This window comes from Astyanax mexicanus, chromosome 18 (assembly GCF_023375975.1).
Source record: "Astyanax mexicanus isolate ESR-SI-001 chromosome 18, AstMex3_surface, whole genome shotgun sequence".
Taxonomy (NCBI): domain Eukaryota; kingdom Metazoa; phylum Chordata; class Actinopteri; order Characiformes; family Acestrorhamphidae; genus Astyanax; species Astyanax mexicanus.
The window spans coordinates 37355535-37382469 of NC_064425.1; the positions used below are offsets into that span (position 1 = coordinate 37355535).

At 37.5% G+C, this 26935-nt stretch overlaps 1 protein-coding gene and 1 long non-coding RNA gene across 3 annotated transcripts in view; one reads left to right on the forward strand and one right to left on the reverse strand.

The window, feature by feature from the left end:
- The window catches only part of wdfy1 (WD repeat and FYVE domain containing 1), a 1176431-nt gene that overhangs the window by 181756 nt on the left and 967740 nt on the right, over positions 1-26935 (reverse strand). The window lies entirely within an intron of this gene.
- LOC125782584 (uncharacterized) lies at positions 12298-13379 on the forward strand. Its single transcript, XR_007425301.1, has 2 exons — positions 12298-12590; positions 12780-13379. It is a non-coding gene; the product is annotated as an uncharacterized LOC125782584 (long non-coding RNA).

A 26935-nucleotide genomic window follows, 5' to 3' on the forward strand; every position in this document is an offset into this window, starting at 1 on the left:
GGATAATAAACCATCACACAATGAAACCACAATGTATTTAGGTCAGACCAATCAGTATTTCAGATTCTTTTTTTGGCCCAAAAATGAAAAGCCTAAAAGCCAGAGTGTCATGGTAGGTGGGTCTGTCAGTACATTTCTGTGATGTAGCATTAATGCAGAAAAATACACACATGCTGCCTTAAGATGATATCTTTTAAATACATTTTCATGTTCATTTTCAACAAAAGCACATGCTGTAAAAACAAAACTTAAAATTGTTCTTCTCAATGTGATTTTGACAAAGAAATAAAAGCTGAACAAAGAAATATTAAATTGCATCGTACACTATAGCAAACAAATTGCCTCAACTAACATTATTAAGTTTCTTGATAAAAGATGGCCTAATTAAATCATTTGTGTTGGCAACATTTACAAATTGTAGTTGAATCCTAGTTAAGGCCAAGCCAAGTACTCTGCACTATTGCACATGCTCAGTTTGACTTTTTAGTTGAATGGGGTCTACTGAGCAATTATGCAGGGGGTTTTCACCTGATGTTGGTCATGCGTACTGGGCGTGTCCTCCCACCTCTCACTCAACCTCAGTGTGTAGTTATTCTCCACAGGCTGCAGCTTCTCTTGGGATTATATTCTGTATGTGTTATATAATAGTGAACTGCCTGGTCTCAGTGTTAAAGGCTATGAGAACAAGTTACTGTGTTTTGTGTTGCTTAGTGTGACTATATGCTGGCTGGTCATATTTGCATTACTGAAAACTTATATGACTGACAATAAGACATACAGTACAGGCCAAAAGTTTGGACACAACTTCTCATTCAATGCGTTTTCTTTATTTTCATGCCTATTTACATTGTAGATTCTCACTGAAGGCATCAAAACTATGAATAAACATAAAGATGGTTTGGGGTGAGCTGGACCACAGAGTAAAGAAGGCAAAGGGGCCAACAAGTGCTAAACACCTCTGGGAACTCCTTCAAGACTGTTGGAAAACCATTTCAGGTGACCACCTCTTGAAGCTCATTGAGAGAATGCCAAGAGTGTGCAAAGCAGTGATGTAAAAGCAGTAATGTGTTCATTCATAGTTTTAATGCCTTCAGTGAGAATCTACAATGTAAATAGTCATGAAAATAAAGAAAACGCATTAAATGAGAAGGTGTGTCCAAACTTTTGGCCTGTACTGTATACATGCATCCATCCATCCATCCATTGTCAATACCTGCTTTATCCATCAAGGGTCAGAGGGGCTGGAGACTATCCCAGCCGGCTTTGGGCAGAAGGCATATACCCTGGACAGGCCACCAATCCATCGCAGGGCAGACAGACACAGTCAATCACACACTCACACTCTGGGGGCAATTTCAATCACTGATTGTGTCGTCTTTGGACTGTGGGAGGAAACCCACACAGACACAGGGAGAACGTGCAAACTCCACACAGAAAGACCCGGGTCACCCCAGCTGGGAATCTAAACCCACATTCTATTTTAATAAAAGATCTGAGTAGTAATTAATAATTCGGTAACACTTTATAATAAGGGTACATGACCTGACATTAATTAAGATATTCCTTAAGGATGAACTCATCAGTATGTAAGGATGAATTAAGCAGCAACAAACATATTAATAACTGCAAGGTTAAATTCCTCACCATTAACTGATTGGTGTATGAATGAATGAATATATGGGTAATGAAGGCTTTGTACACTATATGAATATACCAGTAATTAATATGTTAATTAAGCATGTGGTTTCCATTTTACATCCCACATTCCCTTCCTCATATCATTCTGTAAAACATCTGCCTTCTTAATGCACATGTTTTTTTTTTAGTTCCATCCTTTCATATTTTATAGAATAATAACATTTAAAATCATACAGTGAGTCCAAGAAGTATTTGATCCCTTGCTGATTTTCTTCGTTGGCCCACTAATAAAGACATGATCATTCTATACTTTTAATGGTAGATGTATTCTTACATGGAGAGACAGAATATTAAAAAGAAAATCCAGAAAATAAATCTAAGGAATATATATTAATTGATTTGTATTTCATGGAGTGAAATAAGTATTTGATCCCTTAGTATTCATTAGCAGTTCTGGCTTTTACAGACCAGTTAGACACTCCCAATCAACTTGTTACCTGACCTGAAGCCACCTGTTCTCACTAATCACTTGTATGAAAAACACCTGTCCACAGAATCAGACAGATCACACAGATTTCAAGTCTCCAACATGGGTAAAACCAAAGAGCTGTCACAGGACCTCAGAGTCAGAATTGTTGACCTTCACAAAGCTGGAATGGGCTACAAAAAGATTAGTAAGGTGTTGGATGTGAAAGTAACAACTATTGGTGCAATTATCAGAAAGTTTAAAGAGTATAACATGACAATCAACAGACCTCGGCCCGGTGCTCCAAAGAAGATTTCGCCTCGTGGGGTGGCAATGATGCTGAGAACGGTCAGAAATCGTCCTGCAACCACTCGGCAGGAGTTAGCAAATGACCTGAAGGCAGCTGGGACCACAGTTTGCAAGGAAACAATTGGCAACACTTTGCGCAACAATGGATTCACATCCTGCAGTGCCCGAAAGGTACCCCTGCTGAAGAGAGCACATGTGGAGGCGCGCCTCAAGTATGCCAATGATCATTTGAAAGATGAACCAAGTTATTGGGAGAAGGTTTTGTGGTCAGACGAGACCAAAATTGAACTTTTTGGCCTCAACTCCACCCGCCATGTGTGGAGGAAGAAAAATGCTGCCTATGACCCCAAGAACACTGTGCCCACCGTCAAGCATGGAGGTGGAAGCATAATGTTTTGGGGGTGTTTCTCTGCCAAGGGTACAGGGCTACTTCACCGCATCACTGGGAAGATGGATGGAGCCATGTACTGCACAATCCTGAGGGACAACCTCCTCCCCTCTGCCAGGGATCTGAAAATGGGCCGTGGTTGGGTCTTCCAACATGATAACGACCCTAAACATACAGCAAAGGATTGGCTCAAGAAAAATCACATTAAGGTCATGGAGTGGCCCAGCCAGTCGCCAGACCTCAATCCGATCGAAAATCTATGGAGGGAGCTGAAGGTCAGAGTTGCCAAGCGACAGCCCACCAACCTTCATGATTTAGAGAGGATCTGCAAAGAAGAGTGGGCCAAAATTCCCCCTGGTGTGTGTGCTAAACTTGTGGTTAACTACAACAAACGTCTCACCGCTGTGCTTGCAAACAAAGGCTTTGCCACTAAGTATTGAGTGTGTTTGGCAAGAGGGATCAAATACTTATTTTCCTCATTGAAATACAAATTAATTAAAATATATTCTTTAAAATTATATTCTGGATTTTTGTCTTGATATTCTGTCTCTCCATGTTAGAATATATCTACCATTAAAAGTGCAGAAGGATAGTGTCTTTATTAGTGGGCAAACAAAGAAAATCAGCAAGGGATCAAATACTTCTTGGACTCACTGTATATACATGAGTTTCTGTAGCATTCCCATTAGTATAATGGCGTGAGTCTTTACTGATGATTCAGGGACAATTTATTGCTGACAATCTTGAAGACAACTTGAAGAAACAACAACTGTCAGGGTGACAACAACAACAAAAAATTAAAACCAGAGTAAGAGCTTGTGCCTCAACAAACAAAACAAAAAAATAAACTAACAAAAAAAAAGAACAGTAACTTCGTGGGCCTTCAAAATAAAAGTCCCGTTTTTACAAACTAAGGAACATGCCTTTTGGTTGAATAAACCTATTTATTAACTCAATAAATGTTTTTAATACACCTTTAGGGTTATTCACAGTTTCTCAGCACAGAGCTTTAAAAACTCAGTTATTTATAATTTTATTTACGATTTTCTCCCCAATTTAGAAGGCCATGCAATTACCCAACCCACTCAGTAGAACTCATCTATTACCAGTTCAGTATTAAGTCATATAAAATGTGTACATACTGAATTTGAGTTAGCTATGGGACATTTCATTAAAAAAATGTGTAAGAATTATAAAATAAATGTTTTTTGCCTTTTTTGTACTATCATTCACCATAAGTCAAGTACTTCAGTATGTTGGTAAAAATACACTGTGAATAACCCTGAAGGTTATCCCTAATCTATTGAATTGAAAAATAAGGATATCCTCAACAAAATGTATTGTTTCTGTGTTACTATGTTACTGTAAATTGTGTAATAAACTGTATTTATAAATTATAATGTAACGTTTTGTTTCTTTGCCTTTTTTCTTTTTTTTTCTTTCTTTTTTTTACTATCATTCACCATAAGTCAAGTACTTCAGTATGCTGGTAAAAAATAAACTGTTATAAACCCTAAAGGTGTATTAAAAACATATACTGAATTTATAAATAGGTTTATTCTTGTTAGAATGTCTTCCAATGCATTTTCTAAGAGTCTTAAGGCATGTTATTTAGTTTGTAAAAACGGAACTTTTATTTTGAAGGCCCACAGAGTTACTGGGTTAAGCAGGAACAGGAAGCAGCAGGCAGTGAGCTCAGCACTCAGTTTAGCCTGTTTGTTGAGGCAGAAGCTCTTATGCTGGTTTTTGTTTGTTTATTTTTTATTTTTGTTCGTTGAAGCACAAGCTCTTACTCTTGTTGTTTCTTCAAGTTGTCTTCAAGATTGTCAGCAATAAATTGTCCCTGAATCATCAGTAAAGACTTTATTCTAGACGTTATTCTAATGGGAATGCTAGAGAAACTCATGTATATATTTGGCAGTATTTCATCAGTAATAAAGAGGGAATTGTTCATGACTTTACTTTAGGGTCCACAAACATGTATTACTTATGAAGTATCAGTAACAAAAACATATAATGCATTTACAGTCAGTTTCAGTCATGTTTTTATTACTTATTAATTATTACAAATACACTGGGGAAAATAACATAATACACTCACATATAAAAACAAGTTAATGGATGTGCTCTTTTACCAATGTAACAGCCTCAGATGTCTTGTTGCTTTTACAAATAAATATGACATAACAATAAAACAATAAAGAGTATTAAACTCTCCTGCCAACTAATCTTCTTGGAATTAGCAGTAAGTCATCTACAGGTATGTATGTACAGTAGTAATAGAAGTGCCAGCATTCTGGAAAAGATGACAGGATGGACATGCATGTGTCTGTGTTGTATACTCAAAAATATAAGTGTATTTTTGTGTGTATGATTTTAAATGTTATCATTCTATAAAATATGAAAGGATGGAACTAAAAAAAAACATGTGCATTAAGAAGGCAGATGTTTTACAGAATGATATGAGGAAGGGAATGTGAGATGTAAAATGGAAACCACATGGTTAATTAACATATTAATTACTGGTATATTCATATAGTGTGCAAAGCCTTCATTACCCTCATATTCATATTGTTCCTGCTTAATTCATCCTTACTTACTGGTGAGTTCATCCTTAATGAATCCCTTAATTAAAGTATTGTCATGTACCCTTGTTATTGAAATCAGTGTTACTTCAAATGGTAAGTATGTAAAATAGTTTTAAATGAGAGATATGTGATAAAAAGAAACTTTTCACTGAGAGGAGGCTGACTCAGCTCGGTACAATGTCTTACAAACGTGGGGGATGGATGAGAAGAAGATGATAAATGTGCTCAATGTATTAAATAATTAAAAGTGTGTTTATTTTCCTGACCGTCTTTAGTATAAACTAATTATGTGTCACAGAGCTCTCACTTTAGCCGCAGTGCTGCTAAAGTGCATTCTGCATGACGCCACAGTGCGGCTCGAACAGTGCATTCATTTAGCTAGTTAGCATGCTAATCTCGTGTGCTAAAGGGAGTTAGCTAGCTATATAGTCACAGTTTATAGTGTTATGTTTGTGTCAGGACACAGTTTAGTATTCAGATAACTTTCTGAGAAGATAAAAGTTCATAGCATAGGCTGGCATGTGTGTTTGTATATGTATGCTGGACGTGGTAGATAACTAACATTTAGCTAAGTAGCTAATTAATTAAAGTACTGATTCAAATGGTGATTTGTTAGTTAGGTTGAATGTGTCGTGTGCTTCCCACCGCATCCTTTGTTGAGGCTGATTTGCCTCTCCTTGAATCGGTGTATTGCAGTAGTTAATACAGATTGACACATTTAGTCATTAGCAGTGGCTGATAAGGTTTTGCAGTGGAGTTTACAGAACAGAGCTGCAGCAGTTGAGCTTAAACTTTCCTTGAGCTTCTTGTAAAGATGCAGTGAAAGTGCAAGCATATTAATGTTACCTTGCAACATTTTGCCAATAAAATACATTTGATCTTTAAAAAGTAAAGTTTTTTTTGTAACCAATAAAAATATTTTTTTTTCTTAATTACAGTTTAAGTAGAAATTAATACTGTTATTTGTTATGATTTTTTTATATTTAAAATGCTTATTTCTACCAATGAAACTTAAGAAAAGAGCTAATTTATGTGAATTATTAATTTTGAGGAAAGACTACCAGTGTAAGCTTGTTTTGTCTACTGCATCCAGTTATAAGTCTACATTAATTTAACTTCAGAATTTACTTCACTACAACTAAGGGGCATAGCCTGACTCTTGAAAAACAACCCAACACCAAACTTTACACTTGGCACAATGCAGTCAGGCAATACTGTTCTCCTGGCAACCACCAAACTCAAATTAGTCCATTGGATTGCCAGAAGGAAAGCATCTCTATTGCACTAGACTCCAGTGGTGGTGTGCTTTACACCACTGCATCCAACACTTTGCATTGCTATTACGGTACCACAGTAGAATTCACTGAGCTCCTGAGAGCTACCTATTCTTTTATTAATATTTGTATAAGAAGTCTGCATGACTAGGTGCTTGATTTTAAACACCTGTGGCCTTAGAAGTGATTTTAACAGTTGAATTGAATTATTAGGAGGGGTGAGTGAATATGTTTGGCAATATATTGTATGTAATTATACATCTGACATGCCCAACTGCTCTTAACACCTTTAGTGTGTTTTTTATTTCTGTTGAGAAGTTCCAGGAGGAGCAACTCTCTCTCTAAAGGGAGATAAATGATTGGAAAGCTGAAAGAAGACACTTAAGAGTAGAGCTGAATCTGTTCTGAGAGAGGAGAAGAGGAAAGAGGAGGCAGCTGTTAAAAACCCAGCAGAGACTTCTTCTGCAAACGCAGAAACAGATTGACTACCCCACTAACAAACAATTTAATATATGTTCTCATTTCTTCTCTTAATATCCTTCTATCTCTCACAGAATCCTACACTGCACAATAATGAACATCCATACAAATAAAGAAGCATGAAATCACCAGCACTAACATGAAGCACCAGTAGAAAAGGCCTGAATGTTTAAAATGTTTTTAAAGACCATGTTTGATATACAGCGTTGTGAATATGTATTTATAAAGAAATTCAAAAGCAGATGAAAAAATAAAGTCATTATCATCTATCAATTTGAAAAAAGGTTACTAAGCTAAGGCTTTGGGACTCACAGCAGATCAAAGTGAGATATATTATTCATAAATGTTGCAAACATGGAACACTGGTGAACTTTCCCAGGATTGACCGGCCTACCAACATGACTCCAAAAGGGCACAGACAACTCATACAGGGGGTCATAAATGAACCCAGATGTTTTTTTTATTTACATTTCCTGAAATCTGGTGTATTTTTAACAGGTTGTTCAACACCCAATTTTACCTACAAAAGTTACTTAATTCAAAGAATATTTTAGATTATTTTAATTATTTTATATTTGCTGAAAAAAATACTAAACTTTTCTGGTGCCCTGTGCACTATAATAGGTGTACCTGATACTAGTGGGCCAAATTAGGCTACAGAAGTATTCAGGTCACTTACTGGAATTTCAAATTACAACAGGCAATAATTAAACATGATCAGAGCGTTTACTGTCGAAAACAAATAATATATATATATATTTTTAATGTCATTAATGAATTTAAAATAAATGATGTTTTTTTTAGATCTCCTAACACTGACTACCAGTTAATCTCCACTGGGATAAAAACCCTGTCCTGTGGGGAAATTGACATTCTCTATGCAGAATTTCCCTTATGTCCATTGTTTCTGGGGAAAAAGCAAATATTGTAACAACTGATCATCAGCCAAGAGTACTGTTAACTAAATAACCTTAAATACATAATTAATGTAACGCTTTCTCCTAATATTTTATTAGTTAAACATTAACTTAACGTGCTCCAGGGTTAAGTAATGTAAAAAACAACAAGGATTTTTTAAAAGCAGGACATTGTGAGATGGCAATGTGGCTGACGTTACCTCCTTCAGTTTTCAGCAGCCTGCACTGACTGCACTGATTATTTACTTTACTTGCAGCTTTACTTACTTTACTTGACACCCAGTGTCAACCTGCTCTATGTATTCTCAAGTGGAAGTGATTCTCTGGTGAAGCAATTGAAACAAAGCTGGGTGAAAAAATTGATTCTGATAAATGTGGGGGGTACAAAAGAGTAATTATGAAATTCAGAATTAATTCTTCAGAATTAATACACACATAAAAAGTTATTTAACAGCAATGTTTTGAAGGAACTGATTGATTAGGTTTGTCAGTCAGACAGGATTATAAGATATTAAACACACCATAAAGCAGTACATTTTAATAAAAGCCAATACTAAAGAAAGAATCAGTCCAGAATGTCTTACATGTCATTACTTAACTGTTACTAAATTATTGTATGTCAGTAGTTATCTTGCCACTTCATCCTGAAATCCTTTAAACGATTTTCCCTCAGTAACTGTGTGTTGAAATGGGTTAAAATCTTTATCATTACACTATTCAGTGACCCGATGTGCCCTGTGGATGGGGCATTGTCTTCCTGAAAGAAACCACTCCCACCAGGATCAGAAATAGATCAGGACTAACAGGGTTACTGTACTGTAAATGACGTGGCCCTGACAGCCTCTGCTTTACTGACTCTCAGGACTTTTCCGTTGTAGGGCCATTAATTCTATTTAATTCCGTGACCAGGAAGTGCACGTTGTGTTTCATAACCATTAACCGTCAATTAATGCTGTCAGAAGTGTCCGTTCCCATACTTCCGGATTTCATAAATTTAAGGCTTTTAAATAGGACTTTAAACTTAGTTTTGCTCTTTGTGCTCTGTAAATGGGGCCAGACAATCCACAGGTCTAATAAATGTCGATTCCTTCAGTTTATCTTTGTGCTTTCTGCTTATTTTTCCATCTCCATTCTAGGGCTCTTCAGCAACAGAGAAGTTATAGTTTGAAGTTTTTTTAGAGACATGAACAGACTAAGGATGTCCCTATATTAAAATGACTAGATAAAGGGGTGTGTAACTTTGACACTCCCCAGCTTTTCAGCTCTGCTCCTAAATATATTTTATTCATTTTTTTTATTTTACTCCACAAACTGTATCTTGATGCTCATTTGTTTGGTCCACAAACAAGAAAAATGAGCACTGCTGCTCACTGGAGCTCAGCACTGATTGGTAAGCCTAATCTTTATATACCATCTAATAGGACCTTTAGAAAGGTAGCGTGTTATGTGCAAAACTGGATATATTAAATAAAAGCAAAAAGTACATTTTCTGTACTTTAAACATACAGACTCTTGGGCTCTATCTTACACCCTGTGCAATGTGCATTGTGATGCTCATTGCTATCTTCCACCCAACCAACAGTCTATTTTCATGTCTTGTGCCTTTGCCTTTAAAGACACTTATGAGAATATCTAAGCCATTGGGCATGGTGGACTGGAAATAAGGTGTGTTCATGTACGTTTCTGGCATATTGCTTCCTTGGCAACAGACAACACAGCTGTGCCACTGATCAACTAGAATCCTGACAACGTTGGACATGTCCAGGTAGCTGTGCCGTTAAAATAGCAATCTGCCAAAGTCAGAGCTCACCTGGCTCTTAGAGAGAATCGCAAGTTATGCTCTGATTGGCTTATTTCACATTATGCCCAAAACACACCCATGATTAACAAAGATAAAAAGTAGTAGTACAAGCCTTTTCTGTGTTTCGAGGCATGCAAAGCTAATTTTTATACTTCCTTACAATACCAAACACACTCTGATAAACCCCAAATCACAGCACTTCTGTAGAACATAAAATAAAGTGGTACCAAGCACAGGAACTAACTGTGCTAAGAAACATTATTTGCCATATCTAATTCATGTTAAATTGTCAAAGGAACATTAACCTTATGTGAAAAGTTGCCTAGTTTTGGGAGTGGGGTTGCACTTATACGCTGGTGACAAGATGGTGGTGTGTTGGTGTGTGTTGTGCTGGTACAAATAGATCATATGCAGCAGTGCTGCTGGAGCTTGTAAACATTGTGTTTTTTACTCACTGTCCTCCACTCTATTACACACTCCTACCTTCAGCTGCTCCACCCTGTAGATAAAGTAAATTCAGAGACAGAAGCTCTGAATATGTTTTTCTTCCTCTAGTCCTTCATCAGTGCCCACCCACTGGACACTGTTGGTGATGTTACAAACAGCACTGTATCTGATCCACCATGCCAATCAGTGTCACTGCAGTGCTAAGAATAATGATCAGCCACCCACCAAATAGTTGCTTTGTGGTGGTCTCTCCGGTGGGGTCCTGAGTATAGAAGAACGGAGGATAATAATATGCAGAGTAATAGTACGCAGAGGATAATAAGAGAATAATCAGTGGAGCTGAAAATTGGATAATGGATGTAGAAACAAGGAGATGATCTTACAACTCTGGAAAAAAATAAGAGACCACTTAAAAACGATGAGTTTCTTTAATTTGTCCAAATTGAAAACCTCTGGAATATAATCAAGAGGAAGAAGTATGATTACAAGCCATCAAACCAAGCTGAACTGCTTGATTTTTTGCACTAGAACTTAAGGTTATCAAATCAAATTTATTTTTATAGCGCTTTTTACAACTAATGTCACAAAGCAGCTTTATAGAAATGTGATCACAGGACAAAATAAGGGAAAACATTAAACATAAAATATGCAAAATACAAACACCCTCAGAGAGTGCAGTGGCATGGAGAAACTCCCTCAGAACTGGAGGAGGTAGAAAACTTTGGGAGGACCAAGGCTCATATATAAGGGGGGACCATCCTACCACTGGTCAAACAGCTTTTAAATTAATTTTAAAGTCATTATACATTTACATAGGTCTAATATATTCAGGAGAATAGCAGCGCCAGTAATGGAAGCAGTTAGAGTTTATGTAAGCTTAGCTTGGTTGTAATCTGTAGTAGAGAGTGAGATGGCTGATGGGCAGCTGACTTCAGAAACTTCAATCAGTCTGGCCGGACAGGGGACATGAGATCCTGAGGGTTCACATCCATCGGTATCGGGTCAGACAGGTGGGCAGTCAGTAACTCTGAGAAAGGCAAAGAGATGGAATTAGTTCTGACTGGAGTGTTCATGCAGGAAGGAGGAGAGGATAGACGTAAATGCAGTAATATCAATTTAATATAGTTTTAAGAAACAAAATAAACTAAAGCAAAACAGAAAACAAACATGACTAAAACAAAAATACAAGACTGGAATAACTAAAATAACAAAGATGAGATCAAAAAATATTCAAAACTAAGAAAACAGTAATACTAGAATCAAAAACCAACCTGACACATACACAGCTAGGTAGCACACAAAAGACTCAACACTGAACACTGAAACAGATGGGCTTAAATACACAAGGAGGGTGAGGAACACCATGGGCCAGGAAAACAAGGGGACTGGGTTACAAACAAGACACAAGGTGACAGCACTAATGGCTAGAACGGGGCTAGGGCGGAGACAAGGCCATAACACAGACCATGTGTTCAAACAGCACGTGGGGGATGAAAACTAAACAGACTGAAAGACAGGTCAGAAACAGAAGGAACAGAAAAGGAAACACACAAGACATACAACGGCTAAAAGTGTGACACATTTATGGAGAACAGAGAATATAAAACATTATCAGAGTGTGATCACGTGTTATCCAAAAGCAGTGTGCAAGACTGGTGGAGGAGAACTGTAATTAAAAACAGGGTTATTCGACCAAATATTGATTTCTAAACTCTTAAAACTTTATGAATATGAACTTGTTTTTTTTTCTGCGTCTTTTTGTTATTTCATCCATTTCTCAATTTTCTACAAATAAATGCTCTAAATTACGATATTGAAACAACAATGTTAATTTGTCTCAAACATATACCGAAATCAGAGAAACTGATTCAGAACCTAAAGTGGCTTCTTAATGTAGCCCTGTTTAATTTTCAAGTTATGTAAATTAAGAAAATCCTAAAAACAAGTTCATTTTTATTTGTATAAAAGTTTTTGTGCTCACTCATGGTAGTTAATAAATAATTGTGTTTACTCATGTTAAAAAACTTCTGTTAATATATATATATATTTTTGGAGCAAGATAATTGGTTATTTTTCCTGTCAGTCAGAACTCTTGAGAAGTGGGTGGAGCTAGCAGCTGCGTTGTGAGCAGCAGGGGGGCAGCAGGAGAGAGAGAGAAGGAGAGAGAACTAAGCAGAGTCAGCCATGCAGCACAGGAGCTGTTTGTGCTCAATATAAGTCCAAAATGTGGCTAACGGCCAGTTTAAACCACTTGTGTGACTTTCTGTGACATCTTTGATGAGGTAAATTGGGATTTGTTCACATTTATATAAGATTTGTCCAATTAGTAACTCTTTACACTCTATTGTTTGTAAGCTAGTCAAAATGGTGTGTGTTTGCTAACTCAGTAACACTGAATATGATCTGTAGCTGCTTTTGTGCTTGAAATATGGTTAAACCCTGCCTAGCTAAGCTTAATTATGTGAATACAGGACACGGACAGTGTTTCTGACGAGCCCAGTGAGCTACATAGAGCTTGGGAGCTGACGAGGAAGCTGTTTCATGACTTCTTGGCTGTTCCACCATTCCATGAGCATCGCTCTCACCCTAAACTTCTACTAGACTGCCTAAACTACATCTTCACTGATTCTACGTTGTCCTGCTTTCACCAGACACCCAGAACATTCTCTAGAGAGGTCGTGAGTACTGAGTGTGCACAAACAAATATTTTATTTTGCTTACTTTAAGTAAGTGAAGCGGCTATTAAAGTTTTGAGCCTCAACGTACCCAAGCCACGACTCAGGCCTGCAACTTTTTGTTTCTTTTATTTTTCTATTACTTTTCTGAGTGTGTGTGAGTGTGCGTGTGTGGGCCCACAAGTTAGGTATTTCTTTGTTTATTTGTTCAGAGCTGTTATTTACAATTTTTTGGATAATATTTTGGGTAACTAAATTGTTAATAATCTGCAACACAATAATTCTAATATCATTTCATTTGTAATTTAAAACTGTGATACCTGACTTTCCAAAATTCATACAATAATCTGAGTAAAAGAAAGGTAGCTAAGCATTAAAACTCATTTTTTTGGTTAATAGAGTGTTCATTTCAGTAAGTACTGGTTATTTATTTATTTATATTTCTTTATTTTCCTTTTTTGAATAATCTCTATTAAAATAGGCTGAGTGTGTGAAACGGAGAGATTTCTAAAAAATAGAGTATACTAAGTCTACTTATTTTGTTTATACAAAATTTGAAATGCATTAGTCTGTACCATTGGGGCCTATTTGTGAAGCCCAAATAACATCTAATAGACATAAAGTCTGTCATTAATATTAGTATTAGTATAATTACAAAACAATATGATCATACTGTCAATTAAAGTAAGGTTTATTTCATATGTTTATTTATGTATTTTCACCATTATCACCAATATCTAAGAGTGACCTTAAGGATAGAATGTGTGTGTTACCTGTCTCTTACAGGAGGGAGCAACCCTCTGGCTGAGCCCTAAAGCTATGTTTCCTTTCCCCCTCATTAAACCTGTATATGTTTGTTTGCATCTGTAAGAAAGTACCTGGAGTTTTTACACCATTTATGATTCATCATTCTGTCACCAGTGTTATAATAATAAAACATGTACTGTTCAATTATATAACATGTTTTTAAGTTAAATGTTTGATATTTTAAGACATATTCTTGAAATAAGTAAGGCATGTTTAATGGTTTCATTTTCCTCTAGTCCAGCACCGGATACATTCTCTGTGGAAGAATGCATATTTTTTGCTTGATTTATTTTTTTGTATTACTTCTGCCCATTTATTTTATTCAATATGAGTTTAAAGTTGATTATTATAAACCTGAAATGGAACTGTCATAATACTACAGAGCCCCTAAAGGGAAAATGTGTATTTTTTTGTACATAAAAAGCGGTGAGCACCACACACTGTGAGCAATAGATAGTAAGAGGGGAGCACCACTTACTAAGTAGTGAACACCACATACTAAGTGGTGATCACCAGATAATGGTAGCTAGCAAGCTATAGTTAAAACAGGCAGATGTTTCAGGGTGAAATAACATTGTTAGCTAGCTAGTAAGCTATGTTGGCTAATGTTAACTACTTTATTTTAGCCTGAAATGTTTTAGCTAATGTTAGCTATGTTAACTAATGTTAACGACTTTATTTCAGTGGGGAATGTTTTAGCTAACGTTAGCTAGGTTAGCTAATGTTAACTACTTTATTTTAGCGTGAAATGTTTTAGCTTATGTTAGCTATGTTAACTAATGTTAACGACTTTATTTCAGTAGGGAATGTTTTAGCTAACGTTAGCTAGGTTAGCTAACGTTAGCTACTTTATCTCAGTGTGAAAACTTTAAGCTAATGTGTTAAAGGTTAGCTAATGTTAATTACTTTATTTTAGTGGGGATGTTTTAGCTAATATTAGCCAGGTTAGCTAATGTTTACAACTTTATTTCAGTGGGGATGTTTTAGCTAATGTTAGCTAGGTTAGCTAATGTTAACTACTTTATTTCAGTGGGGAACGTTTTAGCTAACGTTAGCTAGGTTAGCTAATGTTAACTACTTTATTTTAGTGTGAAATGTTTTATCTAACGTTAGCTAATGTTAGCTACTTTATTTCAGTGTGAAAACTTTTAGCTAACGTTATAAAGGTTAGCTAATGTTAATTACTTTATTTTAGTGGGGATGTTTTAGCTAATATTAGGTCATACTAGGTACGCTAATGTTAACTACTTTATTTCAGTAGGGAATGATTTACGTTAGCTTACGTTAGCTATGTTAGCTAACGTTAGCTACTTTATTTCAGCATCAAGACATTTACCTAGCATTATAAAGCTTAGCTAATGTAAATTACTTTATTTCAGTGGGTATGTTTTAGCTAACGTTAGCTAGGTTAGCTAATATTAACTACCTTATTTCAGTGGCGAATGATCTAACTACCGATAGCTATGGTAGCTAATGTTAACTAATTTATTTCAGTGTGAAATGTTTTAGCTAACATTAGCTAGGTTAGCTAATGTTAACTACTTTATTACAGTGGGGAATAAAGACACTTTTAAGCCCAGTGATAACAATAGCCAGCTAACTCTTATTAGATGTGCACAGAAAAAGCTTTTGGGCAAACACACACACACACACCAAGCACAGTGGATACTTTCACTCTAACCTACCATATATTGTACAGAGAGCCTTAAAGCTAAGCTAACTTAGCTAGCATTAGGTTAACTGGCTAGATCTATTGCAAAAGCAGCCTTCATTAAATCACAAATGGCAGCTAAATAAATAGGATTTTGACACAACAGAGCAGTCTGTGAAGTCAGGTACAGACAAGTAAATATACTAAGTGGTGAGCACCACAAATTAAGGTGACGCATACAAGAGGTGCAATACACACAAAACTGCTAAGCGCAGTGTAGCCGCTAACCAACGTATCAACGACACAAACTCGCCATTCTCACATCGTCTTTGACTTAGCGGCCTTAAATACCGCTGTCTTCGTTTTTTCTGCTGTGACCATGAAATTATCCAAAGGCTAATCTCCTTAAGTGTTGCCATGTTTGCATCATTTAAATCCAGAAGCCCTTTGCCATGTTTACATTGTGTAAATCCCAAAGCCCTTTTTACATACTGCCCTCTAGTGGAAGCCTCCACTTACACGCATTGCACATAGGCCAGTATGTTCTCAGTCACATTCACAACGTTGTCTTTACGAACACATGGGCAAACAGCAAAGACTGTATGTTTATACCCTAAGTCTTGAATTCTGTTCATGCAGCTCGCTATCAGTTGCCGGAGTCTGAGAAAGCACAATTGGCCTTGCTCTCTCTGCATGGGTAGATGGGGAGAGAGCGCAATGTTCCATGCCCTTAGAGTGATGCCACTCAGCACAAGGCGTCTGTGAGCTGATGTATCAGAACTGAGTCGCTCTTTCCTCCGAGCATGCTGGCTACAGCATAGGCAGCAGTTCGAAAAGAGGTGGTGGCTGACTTTACATGTGTTGAAAGAGGCATGTGCTAGTCTTCCCCCTCTTGGTGTTGGGGCATCACTAGTGATGGGGGAGTGGGTTGTGTAATTAGTCTTGAAAATGGGATAGAAATTGGCAATACATTTATATTAAAAAGACTGTGAGATATTGTAGAACTACACTTCATTTGAAAGCAGTTGATAAATGTATGATCTACAACCCAGAAGACTAGATCAGGGAAGTGAACCTAGAGGACTGATTTTGGGCAGGAGTTTAAACTGGCTTCAAGAAGCTAAAGCCTGTGAAGCTAAAGCCCCTGTGATGGAAGTTAAATAAAGATGAAGAACAGAGGAGACAGGGAGGAGGAGTGAGCAAAGTTGTTCAAAAGTTGTTTGAATGATATTTTCATGGGTCTACACTATCGAAATGAAACTTGGACATAATTTAGGGTAGTGTGGGGCCCTAATTAAGATATTAGGGATCAATATATGTTATAATACCCATATATTAGTACATTTGGCCATATATGAGCGACAGGGCCGCCGCTCTGCATACGCAGACAACGCAGCGTTAGGCCTCAACCATTTTGCAGTTGCAGGGAGCCAAATTGACTGAGAATGAAATGTGTTGAAATTATGACATTATTAAATTTAAAACCCAATGTGAATTATTAATGATACGCTCATCTTTTTTGTCTTTAAACATTGCATGGGGCACCTACTCTACTACTTAAAAGCGGCACGTTATTATTTTTGTGCATAATATAATGCCCACCCCTATTGCCTGAAATGGCACGGCTCGGTTTGCTCTGTTGGTTGTTGCCAGATGTCACATTGTCCAGTCAAATAAATAATCAAAAATGCATGGAGGCGCTAAATCTTGCGCATGTTTAACCATTTTTAAAGTGTATGTGGCCATTCTATACAAAAACTCGTCCAGTGCAATATTTGTGTAAGTTAAAAACTTAAAATAAAATAAACAAATAGGATGAAAAATCGTAACTTATCTGGCAACCTTAGTCCTGACTAAAGTAGCAACGCTACTTGAGTTTGGCAGGAGATAAGTTCACAGCGCGAAGTTGCTACTAAATGGTAATTCAACTATGAAGCGACGGTTTGAGTCTGGAGCTGAAAAGAAGAAGAAAAAGAAGCAGAAAGATGAGGCCCATGCATCCCTTTCTGGTGAGTAACTTCGATGTTAAAGGTTTAAATAGTTTTGATTACTTCATGTTCAGTGGTGTTGCCTGAGCTAGTTACGTTGGCTTTGCTGATTTGGTAGCTTTAAACGCTTAACTAGAAACTAATCTTGGTATTGCAAGGCACGTGGCACGTTTGCAAATAGTAGTAGTGTAGTTTGAAGATTTTTAGTGACTGATTAATAAACAGAGTAGCCTACCTATTGACTAATGCCGTCAGTGCACTATCCAAATGGTCTGTATGACAGCAGGATCAGACAGCTCTATAGATTTTGACAGGCTGATATAAATACACCACGAATATAAACGATAATTTCATAACCTTTAAGGCTGGCTTGTGTAAATGACGTGTCCACTGCTTAAAATAGACATGCATTTGTTGTTCATTGTATTTATTTTATTATCATGAAGTCTTTATCATATTATTATCATGATGTCTTTATTTATTTGCATAATTATTTGTTCATAGCTCATTTTGTTTGGAATCGACAGCATTTTTATTTAAGTAATTTCTAATGCTGGTGTTAAGAAAGTTATTTATTATTTATACATTATAAATAGTACTCTTGTGCTGTTCTTCACTGTTATTGGCCTTACTTATAACGTTGTAAATATTCACAGTTACATGTGTAATTTTAATAAATAGTAAAATTTTGAGTAAACCTTTTGTATTTGTGTGTGTGTGTGTGTGTGTGTGTGTGTGTGTGTCCCTGACCAGTTATGCTTAGGGCCTCCAAAACCTTAGCAGCGGCCCTGATGAGCGAGTTCATTGAGTTCAGTTAAAACTCTGTCTGCTCTTCCTCAAGTAAGGCCCAGTCTGCACTAGGTACGGGGGGGAGACAGATAAGAAATATGCTGAGTCATACCAGGTGTCTCAAGAGGCCCAAGCTCCCACGGGAAAGCTGGGCAGGAGAAGGAAAGGTGTGCCAAAAGCCCCCACTGTTGTTCACCCAAATACTGTATAAAAGTGTGTGTATTCCTCTGTATTATCAGAAGACTGAATCCTCCTGACTGAATCTGGCTGACTTCAAGAACAATAAAGAATCAACTTAGAACTTCGGAACGATTCGCCTTCTCCTTTCTTTAAACTTAAGGTTCTCGTCTGTTTTTACCTTCTTTCTTTTGAACTTAGAACTTTTGTAGTGATGCATGACTAGATAAGTTTTAAGAGCTCATTTAAGCTAGCCCAGGCTTCCCTTTCTGGGAGGCCTAGAAGAGTCGTTAAATAACGCACGACAGTAGTCAGTGTATAGCTTGTATATCAGAATAGATAAGTACTGTCGTCTGAAAATAGCCAAACTGTGCCAATTGTGTCATTTTCCCATGTTGCTGTCACGTGACTTGTTATGAGTTATAAGATTCGAGGTGTGAATGGAGAGCAGGAATTTTAAATTTGTTAATTTGGGTAAAATTCTCTCATATTGGCCACTGGATATTTAACATGGCACCTCATGGCAAAGAACTCTCTGAAGATGTGAGGAACAAAATTGTTGCTCTCCACAATGATGGACTAGGCTTAAACAAGTTAAAAACTGAGACCATATGCTGCACACTGCTTCAACCCAGTCTTTTCTTAACCATTGTCTCTTCTGACACAATGCACAGGAAAGCCTGCAGACAGTTGGAGACAGCTGTCAAAGAGCATGGATTACAATGTCCTGTTTGATTCAGATTGTGTCCAGCATGTGGCAGCTGTTATGATGTGCTTCAGGTGTAGTACTTATGGATATTATACACAACTAAATGCAAAAGTATAAAATGATGAAACAACTGCATGACACGTTGACTGATGTCAAAGGTGCTGTTTAACGTATCTTTGTTCAGATATCCCTCATCAGTGATTTGACATGGAATTATTTACTAAGACATTTTTACTACAATCCCCCTCCGCCAAATCTCTTTCTCTGCATCCTAATTTGCCTGGTTGTCAATACCCAGACTCGTCTAAAACCCACAGAATGAAACACATCCATTAGCTGTATTTACATATGATTTACATAACCCATTATCATAGTAGATTGGCAAGGCATCATGGGTGATGAGAGGGAGCAGGAGGAGAGCAGTGAGCGCTGAAAGCCTCATTTCGGCGCAGTGTGTGTTTAACGGCTGACGTGGAAATGATTTTCTGTGTGTGTTTAACTGATATAGCTGAGATTAAGGAAGTGATTTCTGCAGTAAAGTAATGAAGTTTTGCGCTGATATCTCCTTTCTTCTTTTCTCCAAAAATGATTATGACAGTGCATTAGTGACCAGCTGCATCCACTCCCAACCCACTCATACTCTTTCCAATACCCCCCTCCATTTATTAGTATAAAGAGAATAACCTAATTTTACCAATCTACTGAGACTGTGTCTGCACAGTCCCTTCCACTATGGCCCTTTGGGAGAATATAAGATCAGTTATAAATAAAGACAGTAAAGTTTTTAAATAATCCCCCCCCTCCAAAAAAAGGGGAAACAAAAAGTGTTTTAAAGTGATGAGAACTATAAAAATGCAAATTATACAATGACAAATATAAGGGTAAAGTTTTCCTTCAGGGAATAAAGGGATATCAGCACAGGACAGGCACTTCAGTGAATTAAAATCTTGCAATCCTTATAGTTCTTTTGTTTACTTCCTGTAATTTTTACAGTACTTAAAATTCGTAAAATTCTTTACACCAGCTATTGTTGCACATACCCCTACTCAATCCCACAAAACACACACACGTGTAGAAAGGGAAATCTTCATCTTGGTCACTACCTACCAGCTTACTCTGTGCGCCCAGACTCTGGTTCGGCCAGGCAGCGTCACATATATCAGTGTATTAAGTCACTGCATGACTATTTAATAGAGAACTATTTATATAAGCAACTTTCCTCATTCCTCATTACTAACTACAGCCAGCAGCTTTTTATGCAGCTTTTAGTTTCATGTTCACATTTCCCCTTCTACCTTAAGTTTTATACATTTGTGCTTATGATGTGCAGAAATCACAAACAGTCTCCATAAATCTAAATTTGGATTCTAGTGTGGGTATCTGTTCCACTTTAAAAGCTGAAGAAGTTAAGTTCAGTGTGCCTAAACCATATGTTGTGTAATTAATTAAGACATAAGCCATGTTACCAATAATATGAGTGAGGCAGACAGATAAGAGGAATGATTAGTAACTAGTATTGGTATGGTCCACTTTAGGGGTGTTTGAAATCGTATTAAATGATTTTTCCCAGGCACGGATACCGTACAATTTTGTAAATTTTACTATTGTAGGTAAAACTGTGTATATATGTTTTGACCCCCCTTTTCAATCCCCCTAACCCAACAATGGTAGAGTTTGCTTGTCTTTACCATCCTAGTGTCAGGAGCATTGCAAGTGGGATGGGGAGTCAAAGTGATTGTGTGGGTTAATTGGCTTAGCTAAAATGGGGAAAAATATATTTATAATGATATTTTAAAAAAAGTTATATAAAATTATGATAACTCAAACAGCCATTTAAATGCATACGTTTTCCGGAAAAGGCTTGTACTAATTCTCTTCATTATTCAGGAGTGTGTTTTGGCCGTAATGTGAAATAAAGCAATCAGTGTGCCAATAGTCATTCCATTTAAGAGGCAGGTGAGCTCTGATTTTGGTGCATTCTTATCTTAAGGGCGCTGCACTTTGTGCATCTCACCAAACAGCTCATCAAAACCTCAACCTGTCCTTTATATTTAAATACTGAATATTTGATTGTGGCATTTTAGAATGCTGCACAAGATTTTAATTAATCAATTAATATATTTTATATTTGAATAAATGTGACCTGGTGATAAGAAACAAACGCTAACATATAGCTTTAGAGATCAGTGTATTATAAATTTTTTGAAGTTTTGAATAATTGACGGGCAGCATGAGATGGGAGAGCATGGTAGCAATGTGCTTTGAGAATGAGTGAGAATGTGCATCTGTCAAATTCTCGAAGTTTATGTACTGAACATAAATATAAATCATTATGAAAAAGCAAAAAAAATATATAACTAATAATAACTTATAGTTATATTATCTTGTCAGTGAGTTTGAACACTGGTCAGCATGCTCACGGCAAAGTGATGTGATGTGTATTATTCATTGATCCACAGCGTACCATGTCCCAGAAATACACCATAGAAGGATAATATTACCACCCACAGTGGACAGTGTGGTGGATGGCAATGATAACCTGCTATTTCTTGTCGAACATGTGTAACTTTTACTCTAAGTCATTTTTGTAAAACAAAGAGATTTAGATTCTAAAATCTGATTGGCTGAGCTTTTTTCAAGTCCACTCAATATATTCCTATTGATTGCGTACTCCAAACTATTGATTTCTATGTTAAGGTGCCAAATCAGTAAAACCACTGTGCTGCTAACAGACCATTAAGTGTAGATTGACAGAAATGTTAAACAGTTACTACATACTTTTTGTTAGATATTTTGCACTGTTTCAGTGCAGAAGCAGGTATATTAAGATCTGTATTGTGCATTACAATGTATACAATAGATTCTGCCTAAACAACACTATGTCCATTCCTCCTAAATAAATTGAAATTATTTTGTACAGGTTTAAACAGGTTCATTGAACCTGAGATTACTGAGGGAAACAATCAATGGCTTATTTAAAATAGTTACATAATCTTCAGGATTCAGGAATACCGCCATCACCTTTTCCATCTCCTGTTTAACCGCCCACATGACCTCTCCATTACCTTCCACACGCATCACCACACAACTGCCAATTTAAAGCTGAAGCCGATCAATCGCCAGCGAATCTCGACCCATCTGAAGATTATTGTCTCAAATTGCCACAGCAGTGAGTTGGCCTGTAACACAGATGGAACACATTAGAAGATACTGATGCTGATCAGACGCCGCCTCACTCAGGACTTTATCTTGTGATGCTCGAGGATAAGATAAGGAGGTGCTCTTCCATCCACCCTCTTCATTCCATCTTCTTTCAGGTTAATTCTTTGACCTCACCCTTTGACAATGGGTTGGATGGAGCCTTACTAGGTGTCCTTGATGGGGTAACAGAAGAGAATGTATTTAGAGGAGATTTACCATTCAAGACAGACACTAGAAGATACTCAAGAGTGAGAAAAAAAAAGAATTTGTTTATTTGGAGCAAAATCAGGGTTTACAATTGTTTGACCATTTTTATACTGAAATAATTACTAATGTCTTCAACACAGAACAAATTGAAATGTTTTAGCATTGTAGACATAATTATTAAAACTTTTTTTAAAACTCAGTGCTGTCTAACCAATCAGATCACAGTATGCTAGCATTTTTGTTGCTTAAAACAGCTATAGAAAACATTTTCTTTCATAATTTCCAAAACTCAGAGAATATCCAGGACAAGTATGTATACACTATATCAGCTTTCTGTTTTAGCTGTTTAGCTAACTAAAATAAAAAGTAACTAAATAAGTTAAGGAAAGCTAAGCTAAGTAAAAAAAAACTGTAAAAAACATTTACTTAGTCAGATGTCAGATGAGCACCTGACAGCACTACACTAAGGAACCCTGTGTGTTCTGGTAAGCCAGGGTGATATTAGCTAGCGGTTTGTCCCACGTAGCTTGTTTTAACATGGGAAAACCACAGGCTACATTACAAAACACTCACATATTAAAGGGGAGAGAGTTAGCGCAATTAATGCTAATGCTGATCCAGCATTGCTAGCTGGGGTTAGCAGCAGGCTACATGCAGATAATACTTACCTCTGAATAGCAAAAAATGCTAGCTGTAGCATTCCCTGTTGTATGAGGTGAGAATGAGCTGGATAGACAGCTATCTTTGCAGCACTGACAGGCGCTAATCTTGAAACTGAAGATGCAATTATTGTCTCAAACATTTTAAATATTTAAAAGTCACATTCACAAATGCCATGTAAACCATAATACGTGAAACAGAAGCCTTATGTTAACCATGTCCAGAAGCTGTGTTCACTTCTTTGAGTTTGGAGGAATTTGGAACAGACTATAACACAGTGGAAACATGTACTGTGGACAGATAAATCATTATTTCAGATATTTTTGGGAAAAATTGCCTTCATGTGCTCTGAACAAAAAACAAAAATGACAAAAAAGCATGTATGGTTTAGAATGGTGTGGGGGTGTGTCAGTACATTTCTGTAATGCAGCATTAATGGAGAAAAATGCATTAAGGTATTTTAAGACTTCAGCTTCTCCAGGGTTCTCCATGCAGTTTTTAACAAGACAATGCAGATCCAAAAGAACAGTGGCACTTCAGGCAATGCTTGGCCGGGAACTGTGGGTTTGATACCTACTTTGGTCAATATCCATGCAGATGTCCCCTGGGTACTTTTAAAACATTAAAGAAATGTGTAATCTTTAACTTAACTTTAATTTATTATATTTTGAAAATAATGTTATGATTTACTTCCTAGGCAATTCCCAGAAAAAAAGCAAGAGAAAAAAGTAGATTTTCTTAATATCTCTGTAGTTTCTCCTAGACAACAATGAGATGACATGGAAAAACATAAGAGAATTTAGCATCAATCTCCTGTGATAAAAAGCTCAGTAATACCATATGTGTCTCCTCAACATTTAGTAATTATCTCAATGTAGTCTCACATTGAGCTCAGATTTACCACAATAATTGATGTTACATACTAAATATTTGCTACTGCTTTTTTTTATCAGCCATTTGATTCAATTCTACACTAAAGTTTTAGTACCTGAAATTGGAATAACACTGGAATAGATTTTTATTATTTTGCTAAATTATTTCTGTTTAAGAAATAAAAGGTTTTATAATAAAGGGTAAAGGTGTGTGTTTGTGTTAACTGAATTGAATGAATGTGTTTAATTAGTTTTAATTAGTTATGAGGTACCCAAGAGCATATCCTCAGCTGCTGAACTACGCCACTTGGAGAAGGACGATACAAGTGGAGGCAGTTGTTGGTGGACTTTGACTGACAGATGAAGTTTCCCAGCCACATCGCTGTCTGAGTGGACCAAGCAAGCCGTGCTGCTAGAGCTGACATACTAATGGGAAAATCGCGTGAAAGAAGCGTTTGAGAGGAAACTCTTCAAGTTTGCGGCACTGGTTAGTGACTGTCAGCAGTGTGGATTGAATGTAAGGTGCCTCTCAGTAGAGGTTGGCTCCAGAGGTTTTCTGGCCAGAGCCTTAAGCTGTTTAGGCATTGTGGAAGATTCATCGGCATGGCCACCGACGCAGCAGAAAGGACCTCAAGAAGGCTGTGGCCCAAGAGAGGAGAACCATGGAGCATTGGTAGCTAGCTAACCATATGGACACAAGCTGCAGTCTAATTAACCTCAGCTGCGTCACTTAGACGAGGGCCGATTTGTTGTCATTGACGATTTGTTATCATTGACGATTTGTCCATATGCATCATAAGATGTGTTTACACAGAGTAGTTCTTACCTTTTGAATGATGGTGTTAACTTTAGGTGAGTTGTGGCTCAGTGGTTCGAACACTGGGCCGTCAATGTTAAAATCCTTGCTTTGATGGGCCACCGATAAATAGATATCCCTAAATCTCTTGTGTTTAAAACTTCAAAAAGTTTTGACTCCTTTAACCTCAGAAATATCTAATTTCTCATTGTGGTCTAATGCTTCTAATTTCTCCTCTGCAACATTAGGAGAAACACCTGTGACAAAGTTGATCTCTAAATGGAACTTAAGTGAGAATCACAAATACGTCAAAAACATTTTCCTCTGGCTTCACAGTAACAGAACATTTGACCAGGGATGCCCAAATGTGTGTGTGTGTGATATGTTTTTTTTCCTGCAGGGTGAAATACTGCTGGCTACAGTGAGGGATGGGAGATGAGTTTAGCGAGGGAGTGAGAGAGAATGAGGGCGGGGATGAAGCGATGGGTGTCCATTGTTGAGCTGTCTGTGTGAAGGAGGCCATTACCCTCACAAAGGAGACAAAGTCCTTTAATTCGGCTATTCACCCACACAATACGACCACTGCACGGACAGTACAGATAGCAGAGCCTTTTAACCCGAGTACCTCCCTCCCTTATACTTACGACACACACACACACACACACACACATACATCCATTCCACACGGAAATGCACTATACAACATACATGTCCCTATATTGAGTGCTGTTTCCATATATGTCAACTATAAGGTGATATATTATCATCACATACACACAAACCTCTGCTGTTATTGTTGTATTTACTGTTGTAATGTTGAGTTATGACTCTTAGTAACTAGTGATTAAGGTTTGATGTGTGTAATGAGATGATGACACCTGGCTCTTACAGGGAATTGCAAGTAACACTTTTAAATAAATTGATTTATTTAATGTTTCACCCAAAACACACCCATGATTTATGAAGATAATTAGTACATGCCTTTTGCATGTTTCGTGCTGCGCAAGGTGTGCTTTTTCCGTTGTTACGAAAGCAAAGACACACTGACATTCCCTAAATTAAGCTGCACAGTGCACAGTTGACAGCTTGCCAATAGAGTATCGCTAAAATAGTGTGAAAGTGGTAAAAGTGCATTCTATATACATATTATATACTGTATGCTAATATATACATGACATATTCAAAAATAATGCATGTATTTTAATGCATGTACTTACGGAGGTAAGAGCCGCGGCGGCGGAATCTGTGTTTACATCAGCGATGCTTGGTGTCGGAACGTTGTTGTGGTCTGTAAACACTGCTCACCGGTAGTGGAACTGATGATTATCAAATGCCGTCCGTTCTATCTACCGAGAGATTTCTCCGCCATGCTGATCGCTGCTGTTTACATCCCTCCGACCTCCAACAACAGTGTGAGGAGTGAAGCACTGAATGAACTGTACCAGTACATCAGTGAACAGCAGACAGCGCACCCAGATGCTTTTCTCATTCTGGCTGGAGATTTCAACCATGCAGACCCAAAGAGTGTGTTTGCTGGACTTTTTAAACACATAGACTTTCCAACCAGGGGAAACAACATATTGGACCAGGTCTTTACTACACACAGAGGAGCCTACCGAGCCTCCCCCCTCCCCCACCTGGGAGCCTCTGATCACCTCACCATTATGCTAATGCCAGCTTACAGACCACTGGTTAAAGTCACCAAACCAGTTCTTAAGCAGGTACGAGTATGGCCAGAGGGTTCCTCAGAGGCACTTCAGGACTGTTTCAGCACAACAGACTGGAATATGTTCAGAGAGGCTGCCACCCACAACAACTCCACAGACATTCAGGAGTACACAGAAACTGTCTCTGCCTACATCACCAAGTGCACTGATGATGTAACCGACCTCAAGACCGTCACTGTTCGAGCGAATCAGAAACCATGGCTGACAGGAGAGGTCCACAAGCTCCTGAAGGCTAGAAATGCAGCCTTCAGAACAGATGACCAGGCAGGCCTGAGGTCAGCCAGGGCCAACCTGTCCCGCGGGATCAGGAAAGCTAAGAGGCTGTACTCAAAGAAGATTTCCCAACACTTCAGTGACAGCAGAGACAC